Source organism: Phocoena phocoena, chromosome 13 (assembly GCF_963924675.1).
Source record: "Phocoena phocoena chromosome 13, mPhoPho1.1, whole genome shotgun sequence".
Lineage (NCBI taxonomy): Eukaryota > Metazoa > Chordata > Mammalia > Artiodactyla > Phocoenidae > Phocoena > Phocoena phocoena.
In genome coordinates this window covers 70,337,881-70,353,349 of record NC_089231.1, presented here as the reverse complement: position 1 = coordinate 70,353,349, position 15,469 = coordinate 70,337,881, and the positions used below count along the sequence as shown (strand labels likewise).

At 48.2% G+C, this 15,469-nt stretch overlaps 1 pseudogene; it reads left to right on the top strand.

Moving 5' to 3' along the window:
• The first annotated feature begins 13,233 nt into the window (after window positions 1–13,233).
• On the top strand, window positions 13,234–13,809 carry LOC136132625 (lactoylglutathione lyase pseudogene; annotated as a pseudogene).
• The last annotated feature ends 1,660 nt before the right edge of the window (window positions 13,810–15,469 follow it).

Here is a 15,469-nt window from a genome sequence, read left to right as displayed (position 1 = left end):
GGAGGGAGCTCTTGTGTTGGAAATCAGGTAAAATTCAGCACGCATAAACCATTCACAATGGCACTTTACGCCCCAGGAGCACTGAGATCCCACTAATCTTCAATCAAAATAATTACACCATGAAAGGTGGCGTATTCATCCCAAAGGCACTTGGGCATCTGGAACTTAGGGAGAGACCGAACCACCCACATTTGGGGCTTTGCCTTTTAAGGGGTGCAATGACAGGGCAGGACACCGGAGAGCCAGAGGATTCTGCTGGGTGTTGCGGAAAGGGGACCTGGTCAGCGTCAAGTCCACTCAGCCCACCCATCTCTCCCTCCGAGTAGGGAATGGTTAGCATATGCAAGGCACTTTAAATGCACCACTGGGTTGCACCTGCAGGCCTGTGAGGCTTGTAGTTACCCAGCCTCGAGACCGGAGAAAGAGCCAGGACAGCGAGAGAGACGTCAAATGACTTGTTGGACGGGGGATCTTACACAAAAGGTCCTGGAGCAACACGTCACCACGTGCAGCCAACGGCAGGCAGGACATGGCATCTTCTCCAGCTACTTGGGGGAGAAGGAGGCTGCCATTTATAGGGGGGAATTGACGTCAGGTCAGTTAACAGGGACTTAAGGAAGCCCTATAATGAAGACGCCTGGGTGGTCATGTGAGTGAAGCAGGGGCTGGTCGAGCAGGGGATGGACACAGAGCAAGAGAACATCCATCTTGAGGGGCCTGACCCTACTCTCCACCCCTACAGACCCCACACGACCCTTGCAATCCGGGTCCACCCCACTTCCCCGATATCCCTGGGGTCAGGCCGGGGTGCACTGCAACCAAACACCACAAATGCAATCTAGACACCAGCAGCTAAGGAGCATCACAAGTAAGCCTGGTGTTTGTCGGGTCAATTTTTCATGTAAGTCCAGCGGAGGACCACAACGGCAATCAGACTCATCTCGCAGTGAGGCCACCACTGCCGCCCTGTCTGAGAACAGATTCCCTCCACTCAGACTAGGGTCGAAACGTAAGCTTCAACAGGCGCAAGACAGGGAATATCACGACCATCGAGCAAAATACAAACAGTCACGGCACTGAGACAACCCACCCGCCTGCAGGCCACACCCCCTGTCCACCCTCGGTCCCCACAGGCGGCGCTGAATACTGAAGAGGTGGTTAAACAACAGGCCACAGGGTTAATATAATGGCGCCCTTCTCCAGGAGGGGCCCAGGTTAATTACCTTAGCGGCCCTAGGCGGGGTCGGGGAGAAGACAGGGGAAATCTGTAAGCCCCTTTCTAATGCTGTTCCCCACGAAGGCGCACACACAAACCACCGGGACTTACCTGCCAGTCCCAGGCCACTTTATAACTGTTCCCTGGGGGTAGATCCTGAGTCAAGGCCAAAAGTGAGCTGTCCTGACAGGTGGCTGGCAACGGTCCTTTGGTCCCTCGGTGTCAACAGCTGAGCTAGTGCTGACTAGTTGCCTCTAGGTTAACACGGCGTAGGCGCCGGGACGATGCTCCGGGGACGCTCAGTGATATTTCGCAGGGCTCAAGTCAGCCTCCTGGTCCAGGTGTTGAGAGCGAGCTCCCCTCTCAAGCGTTGAAGTGGTCCCGTCATAGCCCCGCAGTGGTGGGGTAGCAAGGCAGGTGGAAAAGCGAGTGTATGGCATTTCTATCAGCCCATCCCTGGGCTTCATGGTCCTTGGCGGCTATCCATGTCCACGGGGGTCCTGCAGGTCACGCACAGCTGTTCTAGGCCCTGAATAGTGGTTGTGATGCTCGATGACTTGGGTCAGCTCCCACCTGTGGAAACGCGTTGTAGACGGCCTGTAGCTGTGGTCCCATCCCCCTATATCGTTGCTCTGCCCCCTCCCATAGCTGGGACCAGAAACCCAAGAGTTCTCTTATTATTTTGCAATTGCCACAGACCCTAACCAAACCCCTCTGGGTAACTGGCCACGTCCAATTCACAAGGCTGTCCCTGAGTTAATATCCCTAAAGCCTGTGTAATTGCGTAGGGGTGCTGTTTCGGGGTAGGCTTGTCTTACCCGTCCAGATAACACCCAAGTATCTGATGGATAATCCAGGTCCTTGTGTTTTCTCCGTATTCACCAGCCATCCCCGTGCAGTCAGATGAACCCCGAGGGTGGAGCTGCTACTTCTAAACTGGAAAGAGACTCTGAGTTGAACAGGGCATCGTCAATGTAAGGAAGAGAAAGGCGGCTCTGGTGGTGGCCAGCCGCCACAGGGCCCCGCGTGCTAGCGGACGGCCCCCTCGGGATCACCCCCCGCAGCTTTCCGTTCCCGACAGCTCGGCGCTCACGGGAGTTTCCTCGGCCTCCTTGTTGGCCGCCAACTGTTGGGCTGTACCCGCGGGCCTGTGAGCCTTGTAATTGCCCAGGCTTGAGCCTCGTACGTCAACAGTCACTGGACACGGGACCTTACACGTCCGAAACAAAGGGTCCTGGGGCGACACCCCACCATGCGCAGCAGACAGCGAACAGAACATGGCGGCACTCTTTACCCCGGGTAGGGGGGGGGGAGGCTGCCATTTATATGGGGCTCATCAGTTACCAGGGAAACCAGCAGCGTGGGCACGTCCCTCACGGCCCTCAGGTTAATGAGCACCACAAGGGCAGGTGTTTCCCTTTAATAAACTAGCAGGTGGAGCCGCTCTGGGCTAAGGATTAGGACAATCACTAGCTGGGGGCTGGGGGGGGGGGGGGCAGGTACGGTCACGTGAGCAGGTGCAGGTGAAGCAGGGGCTAGTCGATCAGGGGACATAACAGAGAGCAAGAGAACAGCCATACATGCACTGCTTCATTGCATCCTTGCCATAGCTTTGTTACCGTTATCTCCTATTACAGGTGAGGAAACCGAGGCACAGAGAAGTTAAATAATGCACCCTTCAAAGCCCCACAGGAAATGTACCCCACAGATGGTACATTCGAATTAGCCTAGTTTAATAAAGGTACCGTTTACAGAGGTCAGGGTAGTGTATTCGTTTTCTATCGTTGCATTAAAAAATAGCCCCAAACTTCGTGGCTTTAAATTGCATCCGTCTGTCAGCTCACAGTTCTATAAGTCACTAGTTCAGACATTGTGTACTTCGATTTTCTGCTCAGGGTCTCCCAAAGTTGAAATCAAGGTGTCGCTGGGGCTGTGGTCTCATCTGAGGCTCAGGGATCTCTTTCAAGTTCATTCAGGGTGTCAGCAGAATTCAGTTCCTTGTAGTTGTAGGACTGAAGTCCCTATTTTCTTGCTAGCTGCTTGCCAAGGGACAGCTGTTGTCTCCTAGAGACCACTGTCAGACCCTTGTCATGTGTCCCTCTCCATAGGCAGCTCATGGCATGGATGTTTGCTCCTTTGAGGCCAGCAGGAGACACTGTCTCACACTTCCAATCTCTCTGATTTTTTTAAAGGATCACCTGATTAGGCCAGGCCCACCTGGGATAATCTTTCTTTTGATGAACTCAAAGTCAATGGACTAGTAACTGAGTTACAGTGTGGAATCTCATCCTATTCACAAGTCCAGCCCCCACTCAAGGGGAGGGGATTATATAGGGTGTATTCACCAGGAAGCAGGAATCATGCAGGGCATCTTTGTATTCTGCAACCAAGAGGCAGGAGATCAGAAACTACCAGGCTTTGTGGGTTCCCTGAGGATAGTCATGGAGGGACTTGCTGACCATCCCTAGTCATGAATAGATGAGAAAAGGGGGTGGTTATAGAGCTGGGAGAGAGGGACGGCTGTGGGGGAGGGCTACCTAGCAGAAGCTGGACCTCTAGTTGAGGGGCACAGCTGGTCCATGGAGACCTAAGCATGGGCTTAGGGTGTCAGAAAGATCAGGACACAAAAGGGATTAAAAATAACTTCAACCAATGGAGCCAGGAAATCTAGAAAGGAGTTCATTTAACCTCCGCATGTGCACACATTTTGTGTTTTATGGTTTACATTGTTTTAATTTTGATTTACATAGGGGATCACATGGGGATCCATAATCTTTTCTGAGCTTAGGGCTTCTGAAGATCTGTACCTGCTCCTGCCCATAAACAGCAGGGCCAGGGGAAGGGACTAGGAGAGTCCCTCATCTTAGTGATCTAGGATGGATAAGAGCATCCCCTTTTCCAGAAGGAAGAAAATGGGAGGAAGGTTGCTACTGACGCCCTTAGGCTCCCTGCATGGTGCTTAAGTACACGGCTTTGGGGTCGGGCTGCCTGAATTTAAGTCTTATTTCTGCCACTTACCAATTCTGTGATCTTGGACATGTCATTATTTACGATTGAGCCTCGGTTTCGTCATCTGCAAAATGGGAATGATACCAGCTTGCTGAGTCATTGTGAGGGCAACCAAGGCAAATGCACTTAGTAAACACTGTAAAAAGATGGATAATCGTTCATTCCTTATTTATTGTATGTCTGCTATGTGCCAAGTTCCATGAGAGGCACTGGGGATGCAGAGGTGACCAGGACAGACTAGGTCCTTGCTCCCATGGAGTATATTGTATTTTCGTAAACAAATAATGAGTCAGGTTGTGGTAAGGGCTACAAAGAAAAAAAAAAATCAGGGAATTCCCTGGTAGTCCAGTGGTTAGGACTCAGCACTTTCACTGCCGGGGCCCAAGTTTGGTCCCTGATCGGGGAGCTAAGATCCTGTAAGCCATGCAGTGTGGCCAAAAAACAAAAATATAAAATCACAGAAGAAAAGTAATCAGGGGAACAGACTGGAAATTAATGGTGGGGCAGGTTCTATTTTAGAAGGTGTATTGGTCAGGGTTCTCTGGAGAAATAGAACCAATAGGATCTATAGTTTATTATAAGGAATTGGCTCACGTGATGACGGAGGCTGGGCAGTCCCATGATGTGCCGTCTGCAAGTCGGAGACCCAGGAAAGTTGATGGTGTAGTTCCAGCTTGAGAACCAGAACTGGTGCTATAAGTTCTAGTCCAAGTCCAAAGGCCTGAGAACTGGAGAACCCCTGGTATAAATTCCAGTCTGAGTCTGAAGATCTGAGAACCAGGGGCAATGATGATATAAGTCCAGGACTTACAGGAGATGGTATAAGTCTTCTGGGGGGCAGGAGAAGACTAGGGTCCCAGTTCAACAGTCGTACAGTGGGAGAAAATTCTCCCTTCCTCTGCCCTTTTTGTTCTATGCAGGCCCTCAATGAATTAGATGATGCCTACCTGCATTGGGGAGGGTGCTCTGCATTACTCAGTCTACTGATTCAAATGCTGATTTCACCTGGAAACACCTTCACACACACAGACACACACAGACACACACACACACACACACACACACACACGGAGAGAAATAAATAATGTTTAACCAAATAAGTGAGCAACCCCGTGGCCCACTCAAGTTGACACAAAAATTAACCATCACAGAAGGGACAGTCAAGGATGGCCTCTCTGAGGAGGTGACATTTAAACAGAAGCCTGAGTATTAGTTATCAAAGCTGTGTAACAAATCACTACAAACTTAAAATAACGTACATTTATTATTGCACTGTTTCTGTTGGTCAGGGGTCCAGGCGCAGCTTTGCTGGGTGCCCTGCTTCAGGGTCTCATCTGAAAGCTACCATCAAGGTGTTCGCTGGGGCTGTGGTCTCATTTGAGGTCTCATTGCGGTCTCTCTCTTTTATTTTTTTCTTCCTTAAAGCCTTTACTTTTCAGACATGACGGAAAAATCTTACAGGTACACATGGAAAAGCGATACATGATCACAGCTGAAAGTGAAGACAATCTAGTCGGAAAGCTTTTACTCCTGTCAGCTAATGTTGAAGCTGAAGGATCCACTTCCAAGCACACATGGCTGTTGGCAGAACACAGTGCCTTGCGGGCTGTAGGACAGAGGGCCTCAGTTTCTTGCTGGCTGTCAGATGGAAGGTGCCCCCAGTGCCTTAGCTGGTTGTTGGCTGTTGGCCACCGTCAATTCCTTGTCCCATGGGCCTCCCCAGCATGGCTGTTCGCTTCATGGAAGCCAGCAGGGAGACTCTGCTGTAAAGATGGGCGTTACAGCCTTATATAATGTCATTATGAACATGATGGGGACATTTCCCATCCTCTTTACTGTATTCTATTGGTTAGAAGGAAGTCACAAGTCCTGACCACATGCAAGGGTAGGAGATTATATGGGGGGGGGGGATAAGCACTGGGAGGTGGGGATAATTGCGGGGTCACCTTAGCATCTGTCTGCCACAGCTTATATGAAGTGGATGGAGCCAGCCAAGTGGAGATCTGGTCTGCCAGAGGGAAACGGCAAGAGCAAAGGCCCTGAGGCAGGACCCTGCTTGGTGGGTTTAAAGAACAGCAAGAAAGGAGGGTGAGAAAAGAGGTTGAAAGGGTTGTGGGGAGGGGGTCAAATCACGTGGGTCTTGCAGGTCAGAGCAAGGCTTTTGGATTTTATTCTGAATGTGACAAGGAGTCACTGGAGAGTTTTGGGCAGGGGAATACTAAGATCTGATTTATTAACTTAATTTTTTCCTAAATTAAAAAAATGCAGTAGAATACACATTACATAAAACTTACCATTTTAAAGGGTACAGTTCAGTGGCATTTAGTACGTTCTCAGTGTTGTGAAACCATGACCATTATCTAGCTCCAGAACATCTTCATCGTCCCCAAAAGAAATCCTGTACCCACTACCCGTTACCCATTAGCAAACACTCCCCATTCTCTCCTCCTCCCAGCCCTTGGCAACCAACTAATCAGCTTTCTGTCTCTGTGAATTTACCTATTCTGGGTATCTCATGTAAATGGAATCATGTAATATGTATCTGGACTTTTTCGTTCAGCATAATGTTCATCCACGTTGTAGCATGCATCATGACTTTCATTCCTTTTTTACGGCTGAATGATATTCCACTGTATGGACATACCACATTTTGCTTAGCCATTCATCCACTGATGGATATTTGGGTTGTTTCTACCTTTTGGCCATCGTGAATAATGAATAATGCTGTTATGAACATTGGTTTACAAGTGTCTTTCGGAACACCTGATTTCAGTTCTTTTGGGTATACGTCTATACAAATAGCAGTTGAATTGTTGGGTCATATGGTTACTGTATGTTTAACTTGTGCCAGACTGCTTTCCACAGTGGCTACACCATTTTACATCCCCACCAGCAGTGTATGAGTGTTCCAGTTTCTCCACATCCTTGTCAACACTTATTATTATCCATATTTTTGATTCTAGCCATCCATGTGGGTGCAAAGTGGGATCTTCCTGTGCCTTTGATTTGCGTTACCCTGGTGACTGCTGTTGCTGAGCATCGTTTCATGTGCTTTGGGTCACATGCGTATCTTCTTTGGAGAAATCTCTGTTCAGCTCCTTTGCTCATTTTTTAAAAATTGGGTTGTTTGTCTTTTAGTGGTTGAACTGTAAGAGTTCTTTATATAGGTTTTGTTTGTTTGTTTGGCTGCGTTGGGTCTTCGTTGCTACATGCAGGCTTTCTCTAATTGTGGCGAGCGGGGGCTACTCTTTGCTGCAGTGCGCGGGCTTCTCATTGTGGTGGCTTCTCATTGTGGATCAAGGGCTCTAGGGTGCACAGGCTTCAGTACTTGTGGCATGCGGGCTCAGTAGTTGTGGCTCGAGGGCTCTAGAGCACAGGCTCAGTAGTTGTGGCACACGGGCTTAGTTGCTCTGCGGCATGTGGGATCTTCCCGGACCAGGGCTCGAACCCGTGTCCCCTGCATTGGCAGGCGGATTCTCAACCACTGCACCACCAGGGAAGCCCTATATAGATTTATTTTTATGGAACTATTATCACTGCTCCCGGTAGGGCTCTGCCTGGATCCACAGGCATCAGGAGTGTCCTCTGCTTAATAGGAAAGGGGCTAGAAATGTCCCTCTCCTTGAGCTGCCCACTAGCTCACTAATCTCTATCAACTTCTCTCCAGAGAGCAGAGCCAATAATCCCTTCTCCCATCAGCCTCAGCCTTCGTTGAAATTTACTGTGAAGGTTCCTAGGGGTCCTCTCACCTAAATGCCTCCCTGGGGCACTGCTCAGCCATCTTTGTGGGGAGCTCTCCAGCTAAGAGGAAGGGGTTCTCTGGGGAGGAGTGTGGGTGTACAGCTCCTGTCTCACCTCCCACCTTGTGGGTTAGAGACTCAGACCCTGGGGTCAGCCCAGAATTCTGCCTGCGTCAGGTCTCAGTGACATCATGGCTTTTGCCGAGGCTTATGGACAAATTAGGAAGTTAATCCAGCCAGGAGAGCCTGGGAGCCCCCTAGGGCTTTTGGTCTCTGGTCTGCCACCATGGAGCTCTGCGGCTTTGCCAAAGTCACCTGGAGTACTTGGGCCTCATCTCTGAAATGGGCCTGTATCCCTGTTAGAAGGAGTTGGTTTGAAACTTTCAAAACAGATTCTGTGATAGATTTAAGAAATGTCCCATTCAGGGCATCACCTCCTCCAGTAGCCTCTGACCCCTCAGATTACATCAGGCGACCGCCCAGCTACCTGGATTACCCTACCATCCATATCTCTATTTGGTTGTGATTGCCTGTTACATGTCTCTTACTCTCATTGGCATGTCCCACCACCTTGAGGGTACGAACTGATCACGTCAGTTCCTGCTCAGAACTCTTTGAAGACTTCCCATCGCTTCCCAGCTCTTTGAAGACCAAATCCTTACTTTGACCTCAGATCCCTGCATGGGTTTGCATTGTCCCCCTCTTCTGTGTGACCTTGCACGGCCCTTTCCCTCTGTTCCAGCCACAAGGGTCGCCTTCGGGTCCTTTATGTTTCCTACCACAGGGCCTTGACACATGCCATTCTCTTTGAATGGTTGGTTGCCCTTCCTTTCCCTCCTCCCTTAATCATGCCCACTCATCCTTCAGATTTCAGCACAAGCTTCACTTCTCCAGGGATTAGGTCAAATTCTCATTATCAGCTCTGAGGATCCCTCCTTCCTAGACTAGTCATTGCTTTCATGATTGGATAAGCAACTGTCTCCCCTTGCAGAGGTCCTGAGAGCAGGGACCATGCCTGTTTGTCTTCCTTTGTAGCCCCAGCGCCTTGCCCAGTTCCTGGAGCAGACTAGGCATTAAGTAAATTATGTTAAATAGCGAAGGAATCTTTGTGCTCTTGGAGTCAGGCCCTGGCACATTGCAGGTGCAAGATAACTGGTTCCGTTTGTGCTGAATAAATGAATGGGTTCTCCGTGGTCTGGTGGATCCCATCTCTGCTTCTATGTGGTGTCAATGGCACGGCTTTGGGGCGGACGACCGGAATTTGAATGCAGCCTCTTCTACTTTCCAGCTGTGAACTTGGCAAGTCTCTTCCTTCTTTTCCAAGAACCCATTTCTTGGTCTGTCCACTGAGGGTCTTCATTGGGGGCTGCAGAGAGGAGGATCTCACGGAGGATGGTTTCAAAGCCCTCGGTTAACCAAAGTCCTTTGCAAATGTACTTGGAGAAATACCGTTTCCCCCAACATCCTTCCATGGAGATCAGTGGTTCAGACCCTGCTGGGTGAACCCACTTCTGGGCCTGGAGGCCAGGGCTGCAGTCCTCAAGTCTCCTCCCTCTCCTGACCCTCCTCTGTCTGAGATGCTTGATAAACAGCGGCACTGGCCGAGTTTCCTGGTACCCTGAGTGATTGGGGTTTGTGGTCACAAATTAGAACATCCTGGATGTAATTCCTGAGTCTGGTCACCTGTGTCTTGCAGGAGGGAGGAAGGTGGACAGATTTAGCAGTGGGATGTGCTGCAGCTGCTCTGGGTCCTGTCTTCTTGCTTTATGGGCGCGAGTTCTGAAGCACGGTCACGTGCATGCAGCTCCTTTCTCCTCCACTGTAGTCCATATGGAGCTTCCCCCACCCTCATCCCCCAACTAACTTATCTCTTTTTATTGTTTCTTATCTCTTAATTATAACAGAATGCACGCTTGTTGTTTAAAAGAGGTTTCAAATAATAGAAAGTGAAAGCTCTTTTTGCCCCACTCAAATCTCACATTCTAGGGTAACCAGTGCAGAGTGTGGTGTGGGTACCACCAGCCCCTGTCTCTATGACACTCTTAAAACTTGTATGTGTGGGCTTCCCTGGTGGCGCAGTGGTTGAGAGTCCACCTGCCGATGCAGGGGACACGGGTTCGTGCCCCGGTCCGGGAAGATCCCACATGCCGCGGAGCGGCTGGACCCATGAGCCATGGTCGCTGAGCCTGCGCGTCCGGAGCCTGTGCTCCGCAACGGGAGAGGCCACAGCAGTGAGAGGCCCGTGTACCGCAAAACAAACAAACAAAAAACAAACAAACAAAAAACTTGTATGTGAAATGCTGGAGGGGGTGTGGAGAAAACGGAACCCTTTATGGGGGCAAACTGCTCTTCAGGCTCACCTTGGAAATTCCTGCCCAGTGCCAGTGTCACCTGCTCCGCGAAGACTCCCAGGTTCAGCTGACCTTGCTTGTGTCGTGTCCCGCTGGACCCTGGAGCAGCTTCCAGCCCGGTACCCAGCGCTCTGACTTTTGTTTCCTCATGTGTATTTTTTTTCTAACCAGGCCATTGTGTCTTAAAATGAGGTTCCCCCACTGCCTCTCAATCTCTGAGGCTGGGTGGGCTCATTAAAAATGCAGGTGCGGGCTTCCCTGGTGGCGCAGTGGTTGGAAGTCCGCCTGTCGATGCAGGGGACACGGGTTCATGCCCCGGTCCGGGAAGATCCCACATGCCGCTCCAAAAAAAAAAAAAAAAAAATGCAGGCCCCTCTGAATCAGCATCTCAGGGGGTGGGCTCAAAATCTGATTTTCTAACAAGCCATCTGCCAAGTAATTCTTTTTTTTTTCTACTTTTTATTTTATATTGGAGTATGGTGGATTAATAATGTGTTAGTTTCAGGTGTACAGCAAAATGATTCCATTATGCATATACATGTATCTATTCTTTTTCAAATTCTTTTCTCATTTAGGTTGTTACATAATATTGAGCAGAGTTCCCACTTCTTTTTCATTTAACAATGTATCTGGAAAATCGTTATACCTCAGTCCATATAGACGTCCTGTGTTCACATTTATTTATTTAATTTTGAGGAAGTAATATATCCACTGTTAAAATATATAATAAAATATATTAAACGTATTTATGTGTAAAATATATAAATATATTTGAAGGAAGACAGTGAGAAATCTCCCTCCCATGTCTATGCAACCCCTCCCCCACGAATAACTATGATTCTTAGTTTTTTATATCTTTCCATATATATATATCCAGAGTATATTTATATTCTTACTTTACCCCTCTTTTTTACTCAAGAGTGATACACTATATATGTGTATTTTGGAGATATTTCCATTTTAGTACATAAACAGTTTCCTCATTCTTTCCTTTCTTTTTTTTTTAAACAACTGCATATAGCACGGCATTCCACAGTATGGATAAATCAAAATGTGTTCATTCTTTTAGAAACTATTATTTTAATTCACTAAATAAGTGATACAGCGTAGGTATAAAACTCAAGGTGCAGAGGGGTAGCCAGTGAAAAATCAGTTTCTCCCACTTCTGTCTCCAGATTACTCAGTTCCTCCATCTGGAAACAAACACCATTCCCAGGGTCACGCTATCCTTCTTGAGTTGGGCTGTGTAATACGTGGTGTACACACACACATGCATACATACACACTTACAGTTTTCCCTTCTTTTTCAGCCTCAACCAATGAGGCAGAGATTAGCCTGCACAAACACCTCTGTTCTCAGGTGTGGACGGATTGGGACGTGTCATCACTGAGTTCAATGCCAAGGGCATTGCCAATTTTGATGGATGTTTCCAAGTTTCGTTCCTAGGAGGCGCCATATACGCCTCTACGTGGATCCTTCAATGCCCAGGGTCTGGGCTGGCTCTGAAGGGATGGGAAGCCAAGGGGAAGTCTGCCTTCTCTTCTTTGCTCAGCCTTACCCTCTGTGTCCCTCCTTCCAAACTTTCCCCCAGCTCTGGCTTCACGGTCAAGCTTTTCTGGGCAGTGTGCTTGCTCCTGTATCCCTAACAAACTGAAGCTCCATTCACGGGTCTTTTGTATCACCAAGTCCATATGTCCCAGAGGGTCTTCTCTGCAGGTGAAAAGGTGGAAGGGAACCATTTTACTCCTCCAGTCAAATACATAGTTTCACCAATTCGGGGTGAAACTACGTTAAAGCGGGTCTCTTTACTGCAGGATTTTTCAGTGCCTCTAGTATGCTAACATACACTGGGATCTCTAAGAGGTCTTAGAGTCTGTAGACTGCTTTGACTACACAATTTCAGACATGCCAATATGGTTTCACTGCTTTATTGTCATGAAGGGGAGTCTGAAGCCCAGAGAGGGACTGCTACTTGTCCAGTGTCACACATCGATGGTGGAGATCTGAATTTCTAGCCTTCCCGTGTCCGTGACAGCAATGTAGTGAGTCCTCAGTGCCGTCTCCCTGCACCAGCAGCTCTAAACGTGGAGCATCAAGGTGTCCTGGTGACCTTCAGGGACACCAAGACGTGTAGATTCACTAAATTTTGTTTTTTGGGCCACGCCATGCGGCTTGCAGGATCTCAGTTCCCCGACCAGGGGTCGAACCTGGGCTACGGCAATGACAGTGCTGAATCCTAACCACTAGGCCACGAGGGAACCCCCTAGATTCATTAAATTTAAAATAACTGCATAGGATCCTTCAAAAGTGTTAAGATCACAAAAACAAGGGAAGGTGAGAAACTGTCACAGACTGGAGGAGAGTTAGGAGACATGACCACTAAATGCAACATGCTTTCTTGGGGTGGATCTGCTTTAGTGAAAAACCAGGTGAAATCCAAATAAAATCTGCAGTATAATTAATAGTATGGCACCAATGTCAGGTTCTTAGTTTTGATCAGTGTACCATGGTCATGTACGATATTAACACTGGGGGGTGCTGGGTGAAGGATACACCAGAACACTCTGGTTTTTTTTGTTTTTTCTTTTTGCGGTACGCGGGCCTCTCACTGTTGTGGCCTCTCCCGTTGCAGAGCACAGGCTCCGGACGCGCAGGCTCAGCGGCCATGGCTCACGGACCCAGCCGCTCTGCGGCATGTGGGATCTTCCCGGACCGGGGCGGGAACCCGTGTCCCCTGCATCAGCAGGCGGACTCTCAACCACTGCGCCACCAGGGAAGCCCCAGAACGCTCTGTTTTATCTTTGCAGCTCTTCTATAAACCTAAAGTGATTTCTGAAAAGGGAGCTTCACGGCCTGCAGAGTGTGGGTGGCTGCTGCGTTCCCGGGGACCGTTGTCCGCGATACAGCAGTACAGCCATGGCAGAGCTGCAGCCCACGTCCAGCAGACTCACCGACGAGGCCGCCCTTGTCTGTTGCACCTACCCGGACCCCAGCATCAAGGATCTTCTCTTGCAGCAGACCATGCTGCGAATTAAGGATCCTAAGTAGTCACTGGATTTTTATCCTAGAATTCTTGGAATGACACTACTCCAAAAATTAGATTTTCCCACTATGAAATTTTCACTCTGTTTCTTGGCTTATGAGGATAAAAATGACATCCCAAAAGATAAAGATGAGAGACTAGCATGGGCCATTCTCCAGAAAAGCTATGCTTGAACTGACACACAACTGGGGCACTGAAGAAGATGAGATGCAGAGTTACCACAGTGGCGATTCAGACCCTCGGGGACTTGGTCACATTGGAGTTGCTGTACCTGATGTTCACAGTGCTTGTATAAGATGTGAAGAACTGGGAGTCAAATTTGTGAAGAAACCTGATGATGGTAAAATGAAAGGCCTGGCATTTATCAAGATCCTGATGGCTACTGGATTGAAATTTTGAATCCTAACAAAATGATAATTTTATTTAGTTCTGTGAGAATGCTGCTTTGAGATTTCAGTGAAGACACTGTGGAAGGTGAAGAAGGAAACAATGTGATTCAAGATATTCAGTTAAGGGCTTCCCTGGTGGCGCAGTGGTTGAGAGTCTGCCTGCCGATGCAGGGGACACGGGTTCGTGCCCCGGTCCGGGAAGATCCCACGTGCCGCGGAGTGGCTGGGCCCATGAGCCATGGCCGCTGAGCCTGCGCGTCCAGAGCCTGTGCTCCGCAACGGGAGAGGCCACAACAGTGAGAGGCCCGCGTACTGCAAAAAAAATAAAATAAAATAAAATAAAAGATATTCAGTTAACAGAAGCATCTAGGACTGATGGATTATTGTCTCAATTCAAATTATTCTTAAGTCCATTTCCCTTTCCTATTTCAGCTATGTTTTTCACCTAACTGTTCAGCCATTCTAGTTTTAAAGTAGTGGTTTGTCTTATGTCCTTGAATGTAGTTGTATAACTTTACTTTTTTTTTTTTTTTTTTTTTTGCGATACGCAGGCCTTTCACTGCCGTGGCCTCCCCCGTCGCGGAGCACAGGCTCTGGACGCCCAGGCTCAGCGGCCATAGCCCACGGGCCCAGCCGCTCTGCGGCATGTGGGATCTTCCCGGACCGGGGCACGAACCCGCGTCCCCTGCATCGGCAGGCGGACTCTCAACCACTGCGCCACAAGGGAAGCCCTAACTTTACTTTTTTAGGCAATAATTAGAACAATTCCTTTCAGGGGCTGCATTTGCCTTCTATCTCCTGAAGAGATACAAGTCTACAAGTCTGCCTTTGAATCATCATTTTCAAAAAAAAACCAAAAATCCAAGCTTAATATGTTTTTGTTGTGCTTACCTTCTGGGGTTTCAGTTCCTCAGAAGTAACTTTTCAGAATGGGAAGTAAAGAACCCCGAACAAAAGTGAAGCTTCATGTATATTTCCAAAAAAAAAAAAAAAAAAAAACAAACAAATAAAATTATTTCAAAATAGAAAGCTAAAAATGCATATATTAGTTATGCCAAATCAAACTCCATCCTGCACTGGATTCAGCCATAGAAAAACAGAGGCAAGCCCAAAATCTATGTTAGAATGCTGTATGAAAATATCTTCGGGAAATATACCCAAGCATGCTGATCATCTTGGTTACTTGTGAGCAGGGCCCCGGGTGGCTACTGTAAAAGGAGGGAGACTTTTCACAGTTGATTCTTAAATACCTTTTGGATTTTGAACTGTGTACCTGTATTCTCTTTCAACAATTAAATCTTAAAAATAATTGAAGAGAGAAATTGGAAAAACATTACTTCGGACTTCTGGGGGCAAACAGAGTGAATGAGATAGTAACAATACTGCTCATTGCTGGTAGTGTTTATTGGAGGTCCTGTGATGTGCTTGTTGCTGTGGTGAGCACGGAACAGGGAAGAACTCATTGAATCCCCTCAACAATGCAAGACCCCCGTTTTATAGAAGAACAACCATTTGTTCAAGTTGTCATGTAGAAAGTGACAGAGCAGGAATTTGAGGTCAAGTCTGCCTCATTCCATCACCTGAGCTTTTAATCATTCTTTCTACTACTGTGGGATAAATATGCACGCAGGAGGCTATGGGAGCAAACAAGATGAGGCATGCAGCAGACGCTGTTGGAGCCCAGCCCATAGTCCCTTGCCCTGCATTTCTTTCCCTGGGG